At 36.8% G+C, this 23924-nt stretch overlaps 2 long non-coding RNA genes across 2 annotated transcripts in view; one reads left to right on the top strand and one right to left on the bottom strand.

Moving 5' to 3' along the window:
* Positions 1-4551, top strand: part of LOC106834316 (uncharacterized) — a 192555-nt gene extending 188004 nt beyond the window's left edge. The window contains exons 6-7 of the long non-coding RNA XR_011493177.1: positions 2611-2688; positions 4413-4551. This is a non-coding gene — a long non-coding RNA (uncharacterized lncRNA). The remainder of the gene's footprint in view (positions 1-2610; positions 2689-4412) is intronic.
* LOC123290038 (uncharacterized) overlaps positions 1-22877 on the bottom strand; it is a 46428-nt gene extending 23551 nt beyond the window's left edge. The window contains exon 1 of the long non-coding RNA XR_011493178.1: positions 22739-22877. This is a non-coding gene — a long non-coding RNA (uncharacterized lncRNA). The remainder of the gene's footprint in view (positions 1-22738) is intronic.
* Positions 22878-23924: the final 1047 nt, after the last annotated feature.

Below are 23924 nucleotides of genomic sequence, written 5' to 3'. Positions count from 1 at the left end.
TCAGCCGAGAGTGAGTATGGTAAAGATAGAAATACATATTGGAGATTTGGGGCATGACACTCACCTATCATATTTACTTTCGTACCTACATTGTACCTTTCATATGCCTGCATAAGTTGTTTATATGGATGAACTGTCAATGCTCCTACCTATGGTCAACCTCTCCACATATGCAGTAAGTAGATCTCATTCTCTCTACATGAGGATATTGCTTCAAATCTCCCTTCTCTCTTACATTATCAATTTGCCCTTTCTTCTGGGGCTACCTCATCAGCATAACATCTTACTGTTATTTCTCCCATCTTCAAATTCTTTCTTGATTCTTCTTTTCCCTTCAGCTGTCATCCCTTCATTCTCTTTCCCTTAATTGATGAACTCCTTGAGGAAATTTACTGAACTAGTGCTTCCTGTTCCTCTGCCCTCATTCCCTCTTGAATCAACTCCATTCGGACTTTGGCCCCCACCCATTCCATCAAAACTCTTGTTATCAAGCCTCGATTGGCTGTTGCATTTCTAAACACAATGCTCAGTTTGTAGTCCTTAGCAGAGTTGAGCACCTCTTCCTCTTTCATCATCTGGCTTCCAGGACGTCATACTCTCTTGGTTTTACCATTTCACTAGATCCTCCTTCTCAGTCTCCTTTGCTGAATATTATTCTCCTCTTAATGTTATTGTTCCTCAGGACTTAGTTCTTCTTATCTCTATCTACAGTAGACTCACCCCTGGTGATATCACTGAATCTCATGGTTTTAAGTATAATTTCTATACAAATGACTTTCAGATTTATATCTCTTGTTCAGACATTTCTCCTGAAATTCAGACCCCTACTTTCACTTGCCTACTTGACATCTTCATTTGAATATCTGTTAAGAATCTAATACTTCAGTCTAAAACTCAACTCCTGATATTCTACCAACTAATTGATTTTATCCATAGCCTTCTCTGTCTCACTGGAGGGCAGCTCTATTCTTCCAGTTTCTCAGTCCAAAACATTTGAGTTCTCTAAGATTCCTCTTTATCTCTCTTTCCTGCTTATAATAATTATTTTATAAGATGCTGTGTCCTTTACCTTGAAAATATTTGTCCAGAATCTGACCACTTCTTGCTATCTCCACTGCCACCACCACGTCTATCGATCATGATTATTGCACTAGCCTTATAACTGGTTTCCCTGATTCTCTGTTTGTGCCTCTACTGTCCATTTACAACAGAGCAGCAAGAGTGCTTCTTTTAAAATGTAAGTGAAATTGTATCATTCATCTGCTAAAAATCCTACGATGGCTCCCTCTTTTACTCAGAGGAGAAGCCAAAGTCCTCACAATGGGTAACAGGGCCTTGCATATCTCACTCACTTCTAGACACAGTGACCACTTTTCTGATCCTTCAAAACTCCAAGAACACTCTTCAGTTCCTTCGGCTTTCCTCTTAGATATGCACATGCTAATCTCCTAACCTCATTTAAGTCATTGTTCAGAAGTCACATTTTTAGTGAGTCTACCCTGACCGCCTATTTAAAATTGCAGTCTCCCATATCCTGATGCCTCCTAATCTGCTCTTTTGTTTTCTATAGAGCTTATCATCTTCTAACATACTATATGATTTACCTTTTTAATATTTGTTTATTCTATTATTATTCTACTGATCATCTCTTACATATGAAAATGTAATCTCCCTCTAAAATTAGGGGTTTGTATGTTTTTTTGCATTAATATTTTCGATCATCTAGAACAGTATGCCTGGCATATAGTAGGTACACTTTCAACAAAGCTTGAAAACCAGCCTTAAAAGTATCAACCTAATTTGTAAGTAAACTCATGCCCTGGCAGACAAATCTTCATACTCTTTAAAGGAACACAACAGAATCCAGACACAAAATCCAGACAACAAAGTGCAAACACTGGATATCATAGCATTTATAATACCTAACATCTAATTTTTTAAAAGTACTGTACTTGCAAAGAAGTAGGAAAATATGACCCACAACCATGAAAAAAGTCAGCTAGTTCAAGGCAAATGTGTAAAAGAGAAAAATGGCTTTGGTGCTTTCTTCCTGTACATTCAGTGGAATCTCACATCTCAAAGCTTTCTAAGCTTGCAACATAGCCCCCAGCTCACAGTGCTCAGAGCTTCACACAGCAGTGCTCTCTCTTCTTTCTCTTCCTCTATATGCAACTTAACTCATTTGATCTGTCTTTATAGTATTCTTTTTTACTTAGTTTCTCTCTCCTGTATATATCAAGTTTCAACTGGCTAATCTTTTAATCTAATATATTATAACGAGGAAAGGCTAAAGCTACAAAAACTTCCCCATGTCTATACTACGTGAGGCCTCTCTTTACCAGGCCATGGTATTACCATCTTACTCTAAATTGTAGAAACTTCACTTGAATAGAGGAAGAGTAATTGATTAGAAAAGTTCACTTTGAATGGAATCTCATGGAACCACCGATGGATAGGGTGGATGCCTACTTTGAGTTTCATTTCTGGGAGCCAAACCAATCATTATTGTTGTTACTGGGGCACGAGATCAGGGATGGACAGGCTGTGATGGTAATGGGAAGCAAAATTACCAAGTATTGGCCAGATTTTCTTAATTTTCTCCTGCCTTAGATTGGGACTGTGGTGCTTGAGACTGATGTGGGGTGCACCCAGCAAGAAGATACCAAGTAGCCCCAGATGGAGGATGAAGTGAGTAATAGATTCAAGGAGTTAGAGCCTGACAGGAAAACATCAGTATTTCTGAACAAAAAGAGTGGAAAAGTCTTCGGTGAGCTGTGGTTACTCAGTTTATTTTAAAACCTCCTGGGTATTTACATAGAGACTCTCAGCCTCCGCAGCGCAGCGTTTGACTTATCTTTGGAATGATCATTTTATTTGGAAATATTGACTCTTGTAACAAAACATTTAATGTTTAGTTTAACCTAAATTATGTTAATGTATTTCTTTCACAGAATCAGATAACTGACTACCTAATTTTGCTGAAAAATTACCACTTCTTTATTTTTTTAATGATTTAAACTCAGCAGGCATCTCACCTCAGAAATAGCAAGACATTATTTAATTTTTAAAGTGCTTTACTGTGACATTTTAGGCATTTTGAAAAGTGCATAAAAGATAAGGTTACCTGACAGTACGGCTGTTTCACAACATCATTACACTGATAACTACCGGAGCCATTTCATTTGCATGAAACCATTTGATTATGGCATTGGGAATCAAGTGATACTGTATCTGGAACCATTTGTGTATGCTATTTATTTTAGCATAATGCATATTTATTGGTGTTTTATTCACAATAAGTCACATGTTAATAACAGTTTAACAGGCTTCAGAGCATTGCCTTTTCTTATGCTCAATAACAAGTAATTCCACAAGGTACACATATTTATGAAGGGCCCCTAATCATATATACAAAGCAACGTTTCTTCCACAATTGAACTGATACTTATATGATACAGTCTCCTTTGTAGGGTTGCCAGATTTAGCAAATTAAAATCCAGGTCATCAAGTTAAATTAGAATTTCAGATAGACAATGAATAAATTTTTAGTATAAGTATGTCTAATGTAATATTGGAGACATACTTATACTAAAATATTATTTATTGTTTATCTGAATTTTAAATTTAATTGGGCATCCTATATTTTGTCTGGCAACTCCACCCCTTTGTGCTAGAAAGATGAACTTGCTACCTACTTTTAAAAATATTCAACCGCAGATATTTCAAGCTAGTACAAATCATATAGAAATTTCACTTCAGTAACATGACATTTACAGATACCTTAAGCCGTCAACACCCCATCCCCAACAAATCTCCTGCCATTTGAGTCTTGGATGTTGCTGGAGAGAGCTGGGTGGCATTGCTTTCCCATAAATTACATCTACTGAATTACATTATGTGGAGGAGCCTTTGGGATATAAAAGGATTTCGATCCTAAGAACTTCATTAATCCCATGGGGAGTTTAATTATTTTTTTAAAAAAGCGATTGCCTGAGGTGGCTCAGCCCATCAGATTGCGTTGTTGAAAAACAGTCATGCCCCTGATAGGAAACTCACCATCAGTGTTGATGGAACCTGGCCTGATGATCTGGCCCTGCCAGGGAAGCCAAGTTGCAAGAGGGGGGTGCATGCAGATTCTGGATTGTCTTGACCCACTCTCCCATAGATTGTGTGAATTCTCAGGATCTTTACTAATTGCAGCAAGAGATGCATTTAGAGTAGCTCCTTGCTCAGACTTCCTCTTGGTGCACAGTGACACTAGCAGACTGCCACTGACAGCCAAGTGATGGTGGTAAAGGCAGTTGAAGACTTGTAGGTGAACTGATGGGAAGCTAGTGTAGACTTCTTACCCTTTCTTCTCATGCCCGACTTTGTGCCCCGGTGCTAATCCCCACCTCTTATTTTCATTGAAGATATTTGGAAGTGAGTTGTGGATGAAGAATACCATTGCATCACAACTGCATTGTGTGGCTAAACTAGTGATGTAGAGGTGGATGCTGATTCAGATCTACTGCCAATGAACGAACAGCCCTCTGTGTCCAGGAGCTGTCAACACCATGTACCTCTGTGTGTGATTTGTGGATGATTTGTGTGCCTCTTGCCAACAGAGTTCATAAACTAAAGATTAATGAAAGGAAGAGGCAACCCGTTGGGGGCAAAGCGCTGGTAAAGCAGCAAGGTCTTTTGCTTGTTGGAGCTGGAATAACCAGGAGGATTCATCATTGTTTCAGCTGACTTTGGTGTCTGGCCAAGCCAGAGGCACTGACTGCAAGCACATTTGGCTTCGTCTCCTCCTCTGCTACCCCTGGTGCCCAGCAATCCTGCCACCACTGCATAAGTTGTCGCCAGACTGAAAACCAGTAGTAGAACTCCTCCTTCTTCCTCCTTCTTTGCTATTTTTAGAGAAATCTGAATAACAAGCTATTCCCCTCATTTATTATTCTTGATGAATGGTAAATTATTCTAATAGTATTGACTTCTATTCATTTATTATTTGAGGATGATTAGAAGTGAATAGCTGTTACAAAGCCTCACCAGTTCCAAAAATTAGCCCTTGGAATTTTGTGTTTCCTTTTGACTCTGAGTAATTATCTTTGTTGCTTCCTCTAGTTCTGTCACACACACCTCTTTCTTTTTTTCTAGTCATGGTCTGTTTTGAGTCCAGAATCAGGATGGCCAGTTCTTAAAAGTTTATCCACAGAGGTGATGAATGAGCTTCTGAAATATGATTTCCCTTAGACACACAGGGTTTTAAAATTATATTTAAATTCAACAAGGTCCCATAACTCACTCACAACTGTGTTATTTAAAGGTACAGAATACTATGTAAGACACAGCTTACGGATGGCAACAGAGGTATATGATAGGATAAATCACAGTGCTTTTTACAGAATAGACTGTGTGGTTTTAATCTGGGAGTAAAATAACATGTAGGATGAAAAAATTATTATTCTTATTTTTGGATAATGAGACTTTTTATGAACCCCTCTAATCTGGGCATTGGAAGCTGCAACCTACCTCCTCAGCCTTATCTCCCTCACAGCTCTCCAAACATTCTTTACCCAAGTCAAAGTGGACTCATTGCTTTTCCTCAAAGATGACAGCTTTCCCACAATCTAAATTATCTGCTCTTCTTTCCTCGAATATTTTTTTTAGTTTCTCCACACCACCTCCCATTCTCCACCTGTGAAAATTTAATTCTTCCATGAAGGCTCACTTTAAAGCCCTTCTTTAATCCCCTCATCTCAAAATATTTTCTCCCTTCTGTAATACTGTCGTCTTCTTCTGAAGGACTCCATTCACAATTGCCTACTGTCATGTATCAGGACAGATTCAGGTTTTATGAGGCTTCATGCTTACATAATTTGGGGGATCTTTTCCAGGAAAATAAATATGAAATTACAGATACAACTATAGATACAAAAGGGAATGTTTTTGGGTGATACCAGTGTAAATGGTTGAGTAAGAAACTCCAAAAGTCTACCCCTTGATAAGACCAACAACAACAGCAACAAAAAAAAATTGTAAAAATTGGCAGAATTAATATTTTTTGAACTTTGGAAGCTAACTAAAAGCTTCTGGCAATCCAGGGAGTGCTTTTTCAAGAAAAGCACTGAGTCTTGGTAAGAACACTGAGGTTTGTGGCATTTTAATTTATAGGTATACCTCAGAGATATTGTGGGTTTTGTTCTAGACCACTGCAATAAAGCAAATATCACAATAAAGTGAGTCATGCAAATTTTTTGGTTTCCCAGTGTGTATAAAAGTTATCTTTACGGTATAATTTAGTCTATTAAATGTGCAATAGCATTATGTCTAAAAAGACAATGTACATACCTTAATTAAAATATCCTTTATTGCTAAAAAATTATAACCATCATCTGAGCCTTCAGTGAGTCATAATCTTTTTGCTGGTGAAGGGTCTTGAAAAAAACTCAATGTCTGTGAAGTACAATAAAGTGAAGCTCAATAAAACAAGGTATGTCTGTACTGTAGTCTTATCCCCAGCTCCCTAGCTCAGTGGTAGACTTGAAAATAACAGCCCACATTCCCATTCCCAGTACTGGTACTGGACGGAGAAGAATGGACTTTATTTTGCAAAGAATTGTTATTATTTGTTTTGACCAATCTGATTCAAAAGGCTGTCTTTGTCTCACCTAATTCAGAATGTACCCACTGCTAAAGCTGCAATGGGTGGTGGATAGGGGTATGAGGTTGATGTTGGTGCATTTGTTGAAATCATTAACAGCAAATGATTTAGTTGTTCTTGTCAGAGGCAATGCATAACTGTTGGAGCAAACAATAGACTAACCGAAAAGCTTGGAAGGAAAGGCGAGGGCATTAATGAGATGTTTTTGAAAGTAACAGCTTTGAAAACCTCTGAAATATTCCTGAGAATCAAGAAGCCCGGACACATGCACAGGGCTATGTGCTTGCTCAGAAAAGACCTGAGAAGATTTTAAGCTCTCACATCTGGCTGACCGTGGGGCTATGTGCAAAAAGAAAGTGAAGCCTAAGGCAAAGTTGTAAACTGCTTGGAGAAGTGTTGAATGCATGCCCAAATAAGCACAGAGACGCTGTGCAAAGATGAGGAGATATTTTGGGTTCAAAGCACTTAAGGAAATCTCTGTTCAATCATTAGCTGACCACTGAGCAAATGGAAAAGAGATTTTGGTGGTCACACATGGCAAATACAGACTTTACAGAGTCCGATCAGAAAAATCACTAAACAAACAACAACTGCAACAAAAAACAACAACAAACCTTGGGAAGGGGTTAGAATTTGACTTTCAAAGTTCTCACATTTTACTATTCAAAATATCCAGTTTTTGTCAAAAAAATTATGAATTATGCAAAGAAACAAGTAAGTATGACCTAGGGACAGGATAAAAAACAATCAATAGAAACTTTTCCTGAGGAAGTCCAGATGTTGAATTTAAATCACCTATTTTAAGTATCTTCAAAGAGCTAAAGGAAACTATGTCTAAACAAATACAGGAAAGCATGAGAATAATGTCTCACCAAATAGAGAAATCAACAAAGAAACAGAAATTATAAAAGAGAAACCAATTAGAAATTCTGGAGTTGACAAGTAAAATAACTGAAATGAGAAATTCACTAGGGCTCAATAGCAGATTTGGACAAAAGAAACAATCAGCAATCTCAAAGATGGGTCAATTGAGATTTTCTGTGAAATCTTGAAAACAGCATGAGAGAAGTGACTCATCACATACAAAAAAGAACTTCAAAAAGATTAACAGCTGATTTCTCATCAGAAACCATGAAAACCAAAAGCCAATGGATGACATAGTCCAAGTGTTGAAAGAAAAAAGACTGTCGTCCAAGAATTCTATATCGGGCGAAACTATCCTTCAAAAATGAAAGAAAAAATAAAACTTTCCCAGATAATCAAAACTGCTGTGCACAAAAATGCCAAAGGAGATCCCTCAGACTAAAAGTGACAGGATGCTAGACAGAAACTGGAATCCACATGGAGAAATAAAGAACATTGGTAAAGGTAATCATATAGGTAAATATAAAAAATAGTGTTAATGGGATTTTTGTTTGTTTGTTTGTAACTCCTCTTTTTTCCTATCTGACTTAAAAGACAAAAGCATAAAGCAACAATTATAAATCTATGCTGATGGATACTCAGTATATACAGATGTAATACATTGTGATATTAACAGCATGAGGAAGGAAGAGAATGGAGCTATATAAAGCCAATGTTTTGTATACTATTGAAATTAATTTGGTATTAATCTGAACTAAATTTTTAGAAATTAAAATCTTCATTGTAATCCCAAGGATAACCACTAAGAAAATAACTTAAAAGGTACAATAAAAGAAATAATGAAGGTATTAAAATGGCATACAAGTAAATATTTAACACTAAAGAAGGCAGAAATGGAAAAATTGAGGAAAAAAAAGTATGGAAAACAAATATAGAAAATGTCAAACTTAAGACCTTCCTTAGCAGTAATCACATTAAATATAATTGGATTAAACTTTTCAACTAAAAGGCAGAGATTGGCAGAATGGAGTTTTTTAAATGGTCTAACTATATGCTTTCTATAAGAGCCACACTTTAAATTCAAAGATACAGATAGCTTGAAAGTGAAAGGATGGAAACAGATGTTCAATGCAAATGATAATCAAAAGAAAGCTGGAACAGCAATACAAATATCAGACAAAAGAGACTTTAAGACAAACATTATTAGGATATACAAAGAAGGACATTATATGATGATAAGAGAATCAATCCGTCAATCAGATATAAAAATTAAAAACATATGTGCGCCTAACACCAAAGACTCAAAATACATGAAGCAAAAGCTGATAGAAATGAGGAGAGAAATAGAACGTTCAACAACGATACTTGGTAACTTCAGTACCCTACTTTCAATAACACATAGTACAACTAGACAGAAGATGAACAAGGAAATAGAAGACTTGAACATCACAATAAACCAAGTAGACTTAAATGGTTTCTGTGGAACACTACACCCAAAAACAATAGAATACACATTTTCTTGAAAGTACATGGAACATTTTCCAGAATAGATCATGTGTTAGGCCACAAAATAAATCTTAATAAACCAGAAAAATATTGAAACCATACAAATTGTGTTGGCTGACCGCAATGGAATGAAGTTATAAATCAATAGAGAAATTAATTTGGAAATTAGAGCATACTTTGAGATGAACAAAAGTGAAAACATAATGTACCCAAACTTATGAAATGCAGCAAAAGCAGTGCAGAAAGAAAAATGTATAGCTATAAACACCAACATTAAAAAAAGAAGAAAGATTTCAAATCAATAACCTAACATTCTACCCTAAGAAACTGTATAAGAGAAAAACTAAACCCAAAGCAAGAGGAAGGAAGGAAACGATAAAGATTAGAGCAGGGAGAAATAAAATAGAAAATAAAGAACAATACAGAAAATCAACCAAACCAAAAGTTGGTTCTTTGAAAACATCAACTAAATTGACGTATCTTTAGTTAAATTGAAGAAGCATAAAAAAAGAAGACTCAAATTACTAAAATCAGGAATCAAAACAAGTCATCACCATTGACCCTATAGAAATAAAAAAGATTTTAGAGAATGCTATGAACAATTGTAAGCCAACAAATCAGATAACTTAAATAAAATGGACAAATTCCTAGCAAGACACAAGCTACCACATCTGACTCAAGAAAAACAGAGGGGCCGGCCCCATGGCTGAGTGGTTAAGTTCACGCGCTCTGCTTTGGCAGCCCAGGGTTTTGCCAGTTCAGATCCTGGGCTTGGACAAGGCACTGCTCATCAGGCTGTGCTGAGACAGTGTCCGACATGCCACAATCAGAAGGACCTACAACCAGAGTATACAACTATGTACTGGGAGGCTTTGGAGGGAAGAAGAAGAAAAAGAAGAAGAAGAAGAAAAAAGAAGATTGGCAACAGATCTTAGCTCAGGTGCCAATCTTTAAAAAAAAAAAACTTAAAAAAGAAAGAAAAGAAAAAGTAGAAAATAAAATAGACATATAACAAGAGACTAATGAGTCAGTATTTTTTTGAAATTCCAACCAAGAAAAGTTCATGACCAGATAGCTTCACTGGTGAATTTTACCAAGTGTTTAAAGAAGAATTTACACTAATTCTTCTCCAACTCTACCAAAAACATAAAAGAGGAAACACTTCCTAATTCATTCTGTGAATCCAGGATTATCCTGAGTTCCTTGTCAAAGCCAGAGAAAGATGTCACAAGAAAAGCAAACTACAGATAAATATACCTTATGAATACTGGTGTAAAAATTCTCAACAAAATGTTAGCAACCGAAATCCAGCAGCACATTAAAAAGATTATACACCATGACCAAATGAGATTTATCTTAGGAATGCAAGGTTTGTTCAAAATACAAAAGTCAATCCCTGTAAAATACCATGTTAACACACTAAAAGGGAAAAATCCACATGATCATCTCAACTGATGCAGAAAAAGCATTTGACAAAATCAAACGCTGTTTCTTATAAAAACACTCAACCAAACAGGACTAGAAAGGAACTTCCTCAACCTGAAAAAGTCACCACAGGTAACATAATTCTTAATCATGCCCCACTAAGAGCAGGAACAAGGCTAGAGCGTTTACTTTTGACACTTCCGTTCAACATTGTACTGGGAGTTTTGGCCAGAGAAATTCAGCAATAAAATGAAATTAAAAATATACAGATTGGAAAGGAAAAGTAAAATAATCTCTATTTGCAGATGACATAATCTGACATTTAGAATACTCTAAAGCGCACACACACATACACACACAACTATTAGAGCTGATAAATGAGTTTAGAAAAGTTGAAGGATATAAAATAAATATTTAAAAACCGGTTGTATTTCTATACACTTGCAATGAACAACCCAAAAGTGAAATAAATAATTTCATTTGCAGTAACGTCAAAGAGAATAAAATAGGAATAAATTTAACCAAGGAAATGCAAGTCTTATACAATGAAAACCATAAAACACTATTTAAAGAAATTGAATAAGACCTAAATAAATGAAAATCCATCTCATATCCGTGTACTGGAACACTTAATATTATTATGATGACAATACTCCCCCAAATTGATGTACAGATTTAATATAATCCCTATCAAAATCCCAACTGACTTTTTGACAGGAATTAAGAAGTTTATCTTAAAATTTGAATGGAAATGCAAGGGACACATAATAACCAAAACAATCTCAAAAAAACAAAACAAAGTTGGAAAAACTACACTACTACAGTAATTAATACATTGCACTACTGGCATAAGGAGATATATATATACACACACATGTATATATAGCCAAAACAATCATGGATGTATAGATCAATCATGGATGTATAGTTATAGATGGAGTATAACTGAGAGCCAAAAACAACCCCATACAGCTAAGGTCAATTGATTTTAACAGGGGTGTCAAACCATTCAATGGGGGGAAAGAATAATCTTTCAACAAAAGGTGCTGGTGCAACTGGATATCCACATGCAGAAGAATGAATTTGGACCCCCTACCTCATACTATATCGCAAAATTAACTCCAAATGTGTCATGAACCTATGCCTAAGAGCTAAAACTATAAAACTCTTGGCAGGAAACATAAGCATATATCTTGGTCACCTTTGATTAGGCGGTGATTTCTTAAATATGACACCAAAAACACAAACAACATAAGAGAAAATTGATAAATTGGACTTTATCAAAATTAAAAGTTTTTATGCATCAAAGAACACTATCAAAGTGAAAAGACAACCAACAGAATAAAAGGAAATATTTGTAAATAATGTATTTGATAAGGACTCAGTGTCCAAAATATATAAAGAACTGTTACAACTATGTAATAAAAAGAAAAACAATGCAATTAAAAAATGGTCAAAGAATTTGAATAGACCTAGTTACTCCAAAGAAGATATACAAATTGCTGATAGCACATGAAAAGATGCTAATTATCATTAGCCTTTAGGGAAATGCAAATCAAAACCACAATAAGATACTACTTCACACTCACTAGGATGGCTATCATTTTAAAAAATGAAAACAAGTGCTGGCAAGGACTTGTAGAAATTTGAACCCTCAAACATTATTGGTGGGACTGTAATAAAATGTTGCAGACACTGTGGAAAAGAGTCTCACAGTTCCTCAAAAAGTTAAACATAGAGTTATCATATGAGCATTTGCACTCATAGGTATGTACTTAAGACAATTGAACACATATGTTCACACGGAAAACTTGTACACCAAGTTTTTGTCATAGCAGCATTATTCGTAATAGCCAAAACATGGAAAATACTCAAATGTCCCTAAATTGATGAATGCATAAGCAAAATGTGGTACAGTCATACCATAGATTATTATTCAGGCACAAAAAGGAAGGAAGTACTGACACATGACACAGTATGTATGAACCTTGAAAACATTATGCTAAATGAAAGAAGTCAGACACAGAAGACCATGTATCATATGATTCCATTTGTATGAAATGTCCAGAACAGGCACATGCATTGTGACACAAAGTAGCTTAGCAGTTGTCAGGGAATTGAGGGGGTAAAACTTGAAAGTAGAGGATTTCTTTTCTGGGGTGAAGAAAATGTTCCAGAATTAGATAATGGTGATGGATTCTCAGCATTGTGAATATCCTAAACACCACTGAATTGTACATTTTTAAATGGCTAAAATGACCAATGTTATGTTGTATGAATTTTATCTAAAAATAAAATAAAGGAATAATTAAATATTTTAGAATTAGAAAATAAGTAAAAAGTAATAAATGTTAAATAATATATAAGTAATATTTTTAAAAGCTGCCAGATACTGTAAACTTTAAAACATTCAGGAAAATAATAAATGTTTATTTTATTAGTATAATGTTATAGTTTTATCATATTATATTATTTATATCATTTATACATAAAACTATATAATATTTATATTACTATGTTATATATTAACTGCCTGGTATCCCTCTAAAACTTTGTTTTCCCTTTAATTTTTAGATGCATACTCTTTGATCACCTCTTCCTACAATAGCAATTTTTTTTATCATTTTCCACAGAGAGAAGAGAAATGTCACTCCTAACATGATTGATCAAAATGTGTTCTATTATTGGTATTGGTGGTGAATCAAACATGCGACTTCACACACACAACGTATTCTTTAGAGTACTGCTTCAGGTTCTTGCCCTATAAACAAAGAACGTCTGTTAAATTCTACATCGAACAATTTCCATCAACAAGTAAAAGGATGGGGGCTGCCCTGTGGCCGAGTGGTTAAGTTTGCCGTGCTGCACTCTGGCAGTCCTGGGCTCACTGCTTTGGATCCTGGGCACACACCTAGCACCACTCATCAAGCCATGGTGAGGCGGCGTCCCACATAGAAGAACTAGAAGGACGCACAGCTAGGATACACACCCATGTACTAGGGGGCTTTGGGGAGGAAAAAAAAGGAAGATTGGCAACAGATGCCAGCTCAGGGCCAATCTTAAAAACAAAATGTCAGTGAATGTCTGGCATGTTTATAATTGTATTCACTGAATTTTGAACATATTCCTAAAAGGAGAAAACAATTTTTTTTCACTAAGGAATAGTGAGAACGAAATATTCCACTTAGAATTTTGCATGTCTGATAATTGGAAGTGTCTTCCACAGATTAGCTCCGTGCTCCACGTATTTCAAGTCTTATCCATCTGCCATGACTCACATTTGTCTTATCCAGGACACACTTATATCAAGATGGGCTGCACATTTATATCACATCACAACAACACATGATTTGGCATAGTGGGCTGTAGGAATGTTCTGGAAATTTCTTCCTATACGGGGACAGGTAGGAATAATTTAAACTTAACATAAATGACCAAAAAAAAAAAAAACCATAAATATATCCCACTAAACCCAACTTAAATATATCCCTAACTCAACTTTTCCTTAGCTCTATTCCCAAAGTTTCTGTTGACCTCCAGGCCACAAAGTGGAAGGGAAGTACTGAGGGGAATTTGCAGTGAAAGAGCAGTGGTCTTCACAGATCATGATTAATGCAGTTTGCTTTGGCAAAGTTTACAAAAACATATGACACGACCTTGGGGACAAATTGCTGGGGTAACCCTCTGAGCCTAGAAAGAGCTCGTGGAAGAGAGAGACCCTGATGCAAATGCCATCACAGGTTATGACTAGATCTGCCTCTGGCATGTTTCATTTGCTCTGCTGTAGACTGCCACCGTATAGAAGGAACAAACTCCTGTGCCCGTTTCTTAGCTGATACGATACCCAGCAGGATGTCCCCTCCCTTCCAACAGTGTTAAATGCTTTCTCCAGAGAGTTCCTTTAAAGAGTCTGAAATTCCCAGACAAAGAAGAACCACTGGGTCATGAGTACAAGAGTAGCTTCACTCCCCTGCTACAACGTCCACATGAGCTCTCAAGATCCATTTGTACATAATCTGCTTAGGGTTAAAATCCTGGCTCAGGCATTTACTACCTGTACAATGTTGACCAAGCTACTTTAACCTACCTGAGCCTTACCTCCTCATCTGTAAAATACGCACTGTTATATCTACACCATAGCAATGATTGCTATGAGGAGTACAGGAAATAAATGATGTTAAGTACCAAGCGTAATGCCTGGTTCATAGTGGGTGCTCAGTAAGTGGCAGCTATGGTTGTCCTAATCCTCATGGTTACTTTTTATTTGTCATAGACTCCCAATTGATTTATTCAGAAACGTAGACTGTGAGCTCCGAAAGTGGAACCTATCAGTTGATTCATCTTTGTATCCGCTATGCGTAGCACAGTGTCCGTTACATACAGTAGGGGCTTAGTGAATATTATGGAACTGAATTGGCAGAATTTGGACAACACTCTTATACGCCCAGCTACAAACTTTGGAAAAGAGCTTTGCCTCGCTTTTCTATCACCAATTGCTGCACAGAAAACCTTCCCTCTCAGTGGGTCACTCCTGAGAGTGGATTACTATGTAATGGGTGTCACCTATTCCTCATTACTAATCCCATCTCTGTCATTTACTAGTCTGATGCTTTGGACAAATGACTTTGCCTCAGTCTTTTTATCTGTAAAGTGAAGATAGTAGTTTCTCCCTCCTGGGGCAGTTGTAAAGATAAAATGAGTTAATACACACAAAGCTCTTAGCAAAGTGCTTGATAGAGAAAATGTGCCACAAATGTAACTATTATTAGTTATCACCAAAATATCCCAGGCTCTGTGCTAGAATTCCGGTTTTCAGAGCTCAGTAAAATGCCAACAAGCGCCATTCTCGGGTGGGCCTTTTCGCAATAGTCTTTCTCGTTGTGTTTTTCACACTTCTCACTGTTCAGCCTCTGTTTACTATTTTTCTCCTCCAGCCTCCACATAGAACACAGGAAGCTTCTGTCTGGTTATTATGCTTTAGTGACAGCACATGAGGCTATATACTTGCTTTTAAAATTCTTTACTCTCGACACCTGAACAAACTTTAGATTTGGTAGAATAAGCTGGTTAGGAATCCATCCAAGGAATTTAATGAGAGGACTTAACAAGAGCTAACAGAGCACTTCAAACTAATGCTCACCGTATGTAAATGTGTGCCTTTCCTCTCGCGAGTGAAAATAGAAACATGATTAGGAGAAAAACTTGAGTGTGCAGAAGATGTCTGCAATATGGGTTCAATTTTAATAAGCATTTTAATATTTCCCTACCATTTTAATGAACTAATCGTTTTTAATACAGAGTAGGGCATCGCATTAGTTTACAAAGTGAATATTTTCATATTCTGCCACACTGCTTTGCATTTTCAAGCAGAATCAACTTTTCTTGTTTCTTGGACTTCTTTCCCCTTGACTTGAGCTGGTCATTGATCTACGTAATCTCTAAACCTCCTTCCATTTAATCCATTTGTTATTTTAGGACATCTAAAGCATTTCAGCTACTGACTATTTTGGCATCAGGGCCATCTAAGTCATGCATAGGTTTGTTATTCCAGTATAGTTATTCCCCAAATTCATTTATTGACTTATCATGGATATTTCTCTTGTATTTCTAAGCTCTGGCATCATTTATTAGGAAGATAAATGAGAGTAATTAAGCTTCAAGCCATAAGTGTTGAAACTCTTTGGAATTAGAAAGCTATTAAAATGACGGACTGCTTGGCTCTGCCTAGGTAAGTCCTGATCTTTCACCTATGGCTCTACTACTTGGAGTAACCTCTGCTGGCTCTCCTAACAGCACTCGATGTTTTCATGAGGCCAAATATAACCCCACAGGCAGTGCCTTGGATGGATGGCCAGTTTGTTTTCAAAGGCCATTTTGGCTAGATTACATAGCACTAGACTAGACAGTTGACAGGCATTACTTTTCCGTTAATATTTGTTAATCTATTCAACTGAATAACCGGACTAGCTGCTGATCAACCATCTCTTCAAGAATAGCAGTGATCCCTTTTTACAAAGGTTTGTGTGAATTTTTATTTTTTTCTTGAAAATAAGTCAAGCTTAGGATTTAATCACTTAAAATAGCTAAAATGTAATTAATAAGATCATGTTTAACTCCTTACAAGTGTTATAAATCCCCTAACCTAGCCTCTTTACTTTCTTAATAGAGAAAAGATCTTGATCAGAATCAAGAGATGTAAACAGATGTGAAAGAAATGCATTTGACTTGTATCTTCCTTTCTAAATACCCTCCTAAAGTCCTGTGTAGTTTGGCAATTCTGGATGTGAAAATACCATAGAGGTACTGTGAGTTTGTAAATTATCATCATTTGCTATTTTTAATTATCTGAGCTCCCACAATTCATCAGGAGACCTTGCTAAGCACGGTGTTTTACAAAATTTCCCTGGCCAGTGCTCTTACATTCTAAATTGCAGTCATTATTTCACGTTTCAGGTCTTTCTCATTATAAAACCTTTATTTTGGTGTGCACAAAACACTTTTCTTCCAATGAAGTGACAAACACTTTTACAATGCTACTGTTTTTTTCCAAATGTGAATGGTTTGAAAATGTGAAATGAGACATTATAACATCTTTTCATGGTGGGTTAAAAAGATGTATAACTTCAACAAAGTAGAGGCCACGCTAGAGAAGCATCATTATTGCTTAGTTAGAACATCCCAATTATAACCACAATGCTTTTATTATTTTATCAAAAGGTAATTTTAATAGTATTTGTAGTCAGAAATGCTCCCTTAGAAGTTTTTTTAACTTTTTTTTTTAAGTTTGGCTCTGAGCTAACATCTGTTGCCAATTGTTTTTTTCTTCTTCTTCTTCTCCCCAAAGCCCCCCATACATAGTTGTATATTCTAATTGTAGGTCGTTCTAGTTCTGCTATGACAGACGCCACCTCAGCACAGCTTGATGAGTGGTGCTAGATCTGTGCCTAGGATCCAAACTGGCGAAACCCTGGGCCACCTAAGTGGAGTGCGCCAACTTCATCACTGGGCCACAGGGCCAGCCCCTCCCTTAGAGTTTAACACTTCTTGGATTTAACCAAAAATCTAGCATAAAATTTAGGAATTTAGTCACAAAGAAAATGTTGAATTAATGAACTGGAAAAAATACTAAGGGCAGTATGCTGGTAAACCTTTTCCATTGTAGTGATTTTTCTCTCTCAAAGGCATGTTCCGCTTTCTCTTTCTAACTTTTTGTTACCTTTCCGAATAATCTCCTTGTCAGTTCTCTTCTACCCATGAGCACACACAAGCATGTATTTTGAAAATCTTTCCACCTAATTGACCATATATTTAAGAAAGGAAATACATATTTGCATTATTTAAAATAGGTAACACTTAAGCATTTTTTAAAGTGTTAAAAAAGAAGTTATTTCAGAAAACCAGCATATTGTATCATTTGACATATCAAAGCAAGGTTTTTGGGTTTTTTTTTTTCCCCACAAAAATAGCATTCACACTATAAATGTCATGAGGGCAGGAATTCTCATCTTAACCATCTGTGAATCCCAGACCAAGACAGACCTCCAATAGATGTTAAATAAGTGTTTGTTGAATGAATGAATGAATTCAATGTTGCAATATTCTTTTTGTTTATATTTGAGATCCATATTAGAATTATATTTCATATTTTAGATTCATATATCCAAATTAAATATGGAAACTAGTCAACTAATCATTTGTTATATTAGTCACATTTCCCGTATTGTTTACCTCCATCTGTACCATCCCTAAAATTTTAGTTTCAGATTCAGAACTACCTTTAATAACCTTTGCTACTAGCTTTTGGATTTCACATTTTGTTACTATAGAGGTTACACAGCAACCCATGACCACTCTGAAACTTTATTTATTGGAAAAGTGTATTTTAGCCTCCCCTTATTCTTCGTGTCTGAATTCACTTTATATTATTTTGCTCCCATTACACACATTGTGAAATGAGAAATTTAAATATATCAAAATTCAGATCACATCATATTTGTCTTCCTTTATTCTAATTACATTTAACAAAACAAGAAAAAAGGAAAGGGGGAGAGAAAAAAATCTCAAGGGAAAATTAGAATGGAGGAAAAAACAGTATGAAAATATATCAGAATAAAAGAATAAGAGGGCACAAAGTGATTTTCAAAGGTAGTGTTATTCATCTTGTTTTCTGTCCTTTTAAATTTTCGGTTTGGGACTTAAGGATATTTGCTGTATAAAAAAATTAACAGGGTGCCAACCATAACTCCAGTTTACCATCTTATTGTCTTCCCTCAGCTTTGAAATTTTAAGCACTTTTTTTTGTTATTAGTTGTCCCTTAGTGATCAAGTTTAAGACTAAAGTCACCTTTGCAACTTTTGCCACTGTTGCAGGGAAATAAGAAGGGAAAAGAGAGAAAAAGAAAAGAGAGATTCCTTCTTATGCCAAAGAAAATTCTCTGAAAGAAGGACCAAGGCAGAAAATAGAATTCTTGTGTTTTAAGGGAGCGCTTTAAATAGTCTCATCAGTGGCTTTGCAACTGATTCCTCTTTTCCCCACAGGGCAGTTCTCCACCTGCGCTCCCAGGATCGTCACGTACAGCAGCAGCAGCACTTGGGAACTTGTTAGAAACATTTCCTTTTTAAATTAAGATAAAAACTTTATGTAATGGGAATTATGTGTGTGGTTTAAATAAAAAACTCATAATAACCAAGCACTCTGCATTTCTAAGTTCCTACTTTTTATGCCATCTATTAAATCAATTCTTCCTTAAAAATTATTTTGCAAAATTCAACCTGTTATTTTTGTAAAACTTTCACCTCTCCTCCTGTGTCCTCAAAATAAAACAAATGGAGGGGCTGGCCCCGTGGCCGAGTGGTTAAGTTCGTGCGCTCCGCTGCAGGCGGCCCAGTGTTTCGTTGGTTCGAATCCTGGGCGCGGATGTGGCACTGCTCGTCAAGCCACGCTGAGGCAGCGTCCCACATGCCACAACTAGAGGAACCCACAACGAAGAATACACAACTATGTACCAGGGGGCTTTGGGGAGAAAAAGGAAAAAAAATAAAATCTTAAAAAAATAAAAATAAAAAAAAAAATAAAAAAAATGGATAGGTAAAGGGAAAATGACAGGAACAAAGAAGATGTCAGTAAGATGTTAATAGATAGGTGCCTCTTATTCCAGAACCTTGGCGTACACTGTTCTCTCTCCCAGAAGTGGATTTTCCACATCCATTTTGGTTAATTAAATTTTCATCACTCTTTAGTGATACACAACTGAAATGACTTTCTCAAGGGAAATGATCTACCAAAATATTTATTTGGTTAATGTTTATCTCCAGCATCAGATTATAGTCTCCTGGAGAGTAGGGGCCATAACAGCTTTGCTCACCATTGTTCGCCAGCATTTATCATAGCGTCTGGCATCCAAACATAATTTGCAAATGAATGAACAATAGTTTGGAGATCAGTGGTTAATATGCACTCATAGGTCCTGTCTATCCTGTCTCTATGAGCTGCTCACTCAACAGGTCTTTCAGCTGGAACAGAAATTCGTCAGCAGTATTTATTAACAGTAGTTATCTGTTAGAAACAGTCTCCATTCTAAGAAGTGAGATAAGGACTGCTCTTTGTTCTATCAATTATGTCCTTTCCGTTCTGTATATTCAACATCTTTCTCTCTGCTAGCATTTTTCTAATTAGCAAATAAACAAGCTCAAACCTCACTATCTTATAAAGCCCATCATGCAACCCCAGACTAACTGCCTAACCTTCTACTTTCACAGCCAAGCTTCCTGAAAGAGTAGCCTAAAATTAATGCCTTGACTTCTTTACCCCACTCACTTTTCTACCCATTACAGTCTGACTTCTGGCCTCACCACATAAAAAACAACTGAGGACCTCCCAGTCGTTATATACAGTACACACACTTTTTGGTCCTTTTCTTATTTGTCCACTTCGTGGCATTTGGCTTTAAAAGAAAACTTTTTTGAAGAATTTTTAAAAGAAAACTCTGTATTGAAAAATCTCTCCAATTTGTTTTATGTGGCATTATTCTTCTCTGATTTTTCTTCTTTCTGGCCATCCTTTTCTCAATCTCCATTTTGGGCTCCTCTTCTCCCATCTGCCCCTTAAATGTTGGTGTGCATAAAGTTCTGCATGTTACTTTCCGCCCCTCCCATTCTGCACTCACTTCCTGGGAAATTTCATCCTTATACAGAGTGATAGATATAGTGATGATCTGCAAATCGTCCTTTCTAGCTCAAATCTCTTCTAAGGAGACGCCTTACTTGTTCCCTCCATGTGGATGTCTCATAGTTAGCTGTAACTTCACATGTCCAAAGCAAGAAATCTAAAACTCAGCCTCAACTTCTTCTTGTGCCTCACCTCCCACATGTAATCCATCTCTGTATTCCATTGTCTACCTCTTAAATATCACTCAAGTCTGCCCTTCTTCTCCTCCTTCCCCAGGGTAGAATCTTACTTCAAGCTCTTTCTCATCTGCGTTACTGTAATGCCTTCTACTGGAGTCCCAGCTTCCCAACTCTAACCCATCTGCTGTCAGGCAAAGGCTTTATGATTTCAGCATGGTGCAGGACAGAGGTAGATTCCATCTAGAATCAAAAAGAGTAATTTATCCAGAAAAAGTGTACCCTAAGGCAATCTATGCCTTCCTTTTTAATTCTAGGATAATAAAGCAATGTTTAGATTTGTAACATGATCCCCTGAGCACACATACCTATCTAGGAAATACAACTTTGGAGTATTCTCTATCACCTAAGTTGGTATCTCATTATAAACTATAAATTTTAGTATATAATTCATTTCCTCCTTATGTATATGGCCTGCAAGGATCTATTTCTTATAAGCTGACAAATTGATAACATTAAGCTTTTGAATGTGCAAAGCTTAGAACCAGATCTTGGTGGGTGGTGACTAATGCTAACTATGGCAACCTCTACCAGCAGCTTCCAGGGGGCAAATATCTAATAACTCCCTGTCTGAATAGCTTGTCTGTTGGCCTCTGGCACATCATGACTGTGGCATTAATTATATTATGTCACTTTTAAGGGATAATGAAAGACCACCCTTTCCAAAAATGTGTACTCCATAATTGTCCCAGATCCGAAACTCACGTATATTTCATTTTGTTAAAGTCAAGATGGATAAACACTGTAGGTGGACTTGCCAGCATGATTCTTGGAATAGTCTGGAAACAGACCCTGTTCTGCTCCTGCAGCACTAAGTTCAGGAATGTATTTGGTGCAGCTTCTACTAGCTTGAAGCCTGAGCCTGATGGATGACATATTGTTCTTTTCTGAGAGTATGTGCTGTACCCTGTAATCTGTTAACTAAACCCAATACAGACAAAGTGTGTCTGAGACGGATAACGTGGTTCCTGGCCTATATCCAGACTAGTCTATGAGCAGAAATACTCCAGCCTGAAGTTTAGAGAGAACATGTTGTGCTGCCAAAAGCTCTCCTAAACTTTGAGCTTTCTCCCTTTCCTACTGAGTGACTGCAGAAGCCATCTCTCTTCCCATAGGTTCTGTCCTCAAAATGTCACTTAAATTCGTTAGCTTCTCCCCACTCTCTGATTATTGCCTCACATGGATCCCTCAAAAGAAGAGAGTAACAGGAGAGCATCATAAACTTTGGAATCAAAGAGAACTGGGCTCAAGTACCAGCTAAAGCTTTTCCTCACTGACTTGAGTGAACCACATAACATTTTTGAGCCTCAAGTTCCTCATTGGTAAAGTGAGAATAATTATTTTTTACCTCAAGGGATGTTTCTTGGATAAAAGAGATAAAAATAAGGGCCATATATCCAGTGCTTTAGATGCACTGTCAGATTTGGTATTTACAATAATCCCAATATAAGTCTATTATTATCCTCATTTTATAGACGAAGAAACTGTTGCCCAGGTAAGTTAAGTAACTTGCATAAAGTCGCCAAGCTAGCAAAGGAGGAGTCAGGCTTTGGATCTGGGCAGACTGGCTCTAGAGTCACTCAACAACTGCGCTTTCAGCCACTGTACTGCCTATGCTAAGTACCTAGCATAGTTTCTGGCACACAAGAGATGCTAAATAAACGTCTCATTAGGACAACTGCCACAGCCCCTAATGGATTTCCTTGACTCAGGTGCTCTCTCTTCCAATTTATCCTGCAAGTTTTTCCTAGAGCCAACTCTCTGAAATGCAAATCTGATTTTAAATAAATATAGAAAAAATTCTTACAATACTTTTCTTTGCCTAAGGAAAAAAGTCTAAACTCTTAATTATGTCATTATAAAGCCATCCACAATATGGTTGCTACTTACCTTTCCAGAATCATCTCTGACACTCTGGATCGCAGTCACACATCATCTTATGTTCTTGCCATAGCGGATTACTCACTATGTCTCAGTCCCTTGTACAATTTGTCACCTCTGCTTGCCTGTTTTGCTTCTCCTTCTGCTTATGGCAATCTCCTATTCAGCCTGCAAGATCACACTCAAATTCCATTCCTTGGCAAGGTACCCTTAGTCCCTTAACCCCTCACCTACCCCAAGGGTAGTCCGTTCTCCTTCCTCTGAACTCCATAGCGATTTATTTATACATGTTAACTCCTCAACCACAAGCACAAGAAATCTGAACATACCCATGATCCATTATATTCTCAGTGACCTGAGAATTAAATTATAGTTTGTTTTGCATTACTTCTGCAGGAAAGAACAAGGAAACCCCATCTTTGTCTTTGGGGGAAGGAGAGGTGAAAATATGGAGATTCAGAAAGAAAGAAGAGTATTCCTCCATCTTTCCTACTTCAAGGAGAATAAACAGCCTCTTCATGTTTTTATATATTTTTATTGGCTGCAGGCTTCCTGAAAGGAAATCAAGCTCTTTGTAGAAGGAAGCTACTGAATAAACTCTTTGTGTTTTGTGGCTTGATGAAGGAAAGCAGCCAACTCCCTAGGTGGCTGCCTGGGATTAGCAAAAGGGTTAGTGTTTGCATGTTTCTCAAAGGACAGATGTCTAAAATTTACTCAGGCCAAGCGTGTTTTTATTAGCAGGACTTTGGAGAAGAATAGAACTGTATATACCTGGAAGTTCCAAGCACTAAGAGTCGTGGGGGCACTAAGTATGGAGGGACGGCCCCCTAAGGACCCCCTAGAGCAAGAACTAGCAGTATTAGATTTATCAGACAAGACCTTGTAGTGCCATGAGGAGCTAAGAGGGCCATGGCAACATCAAATTCCCCACCTGAATGTGGTTGACTAGTGTCCCTCATTTTTGGTCTCTGTAAGGCCTGGGATCTCTCAGTGATCCAGGTTAACCCAAAAGTGTGGTGAAAGACTTGTTGCCCACGAGGTATCTGAGGTTTTCACTTAGTTTTTATTTAATTTGAAAAATTTTAAAGGTAACAATTTATATCATACAGCCTGAAAGAGCTCAGACTCTTCTTCTATACACATTTTGATATTTAGGATGGTGTCTTCATGTCTGTGGGCTTAATCTCCTAAATAT

Source organism: Equus asinus, chromosome 12 (genome assembly GCF_041296235.1).
Source record: "Equus asinus isolate D_3611 breed Donkey chromosome 12, EquAss-T2T_v2, whole genome shotgun sequence".
In the NCBI taxonomy this organism is placed as follows: domain Eukaryota; kingdom Metazoa; phylum Chordata; class Mammalia; order Perissodactyla; family Equidae; genus Equus; species Equus asinus.
Note: the sequence above shows the minus strand (reverse complement) of the source record. Positions and strands in the feature narration are given on the sequence as shown.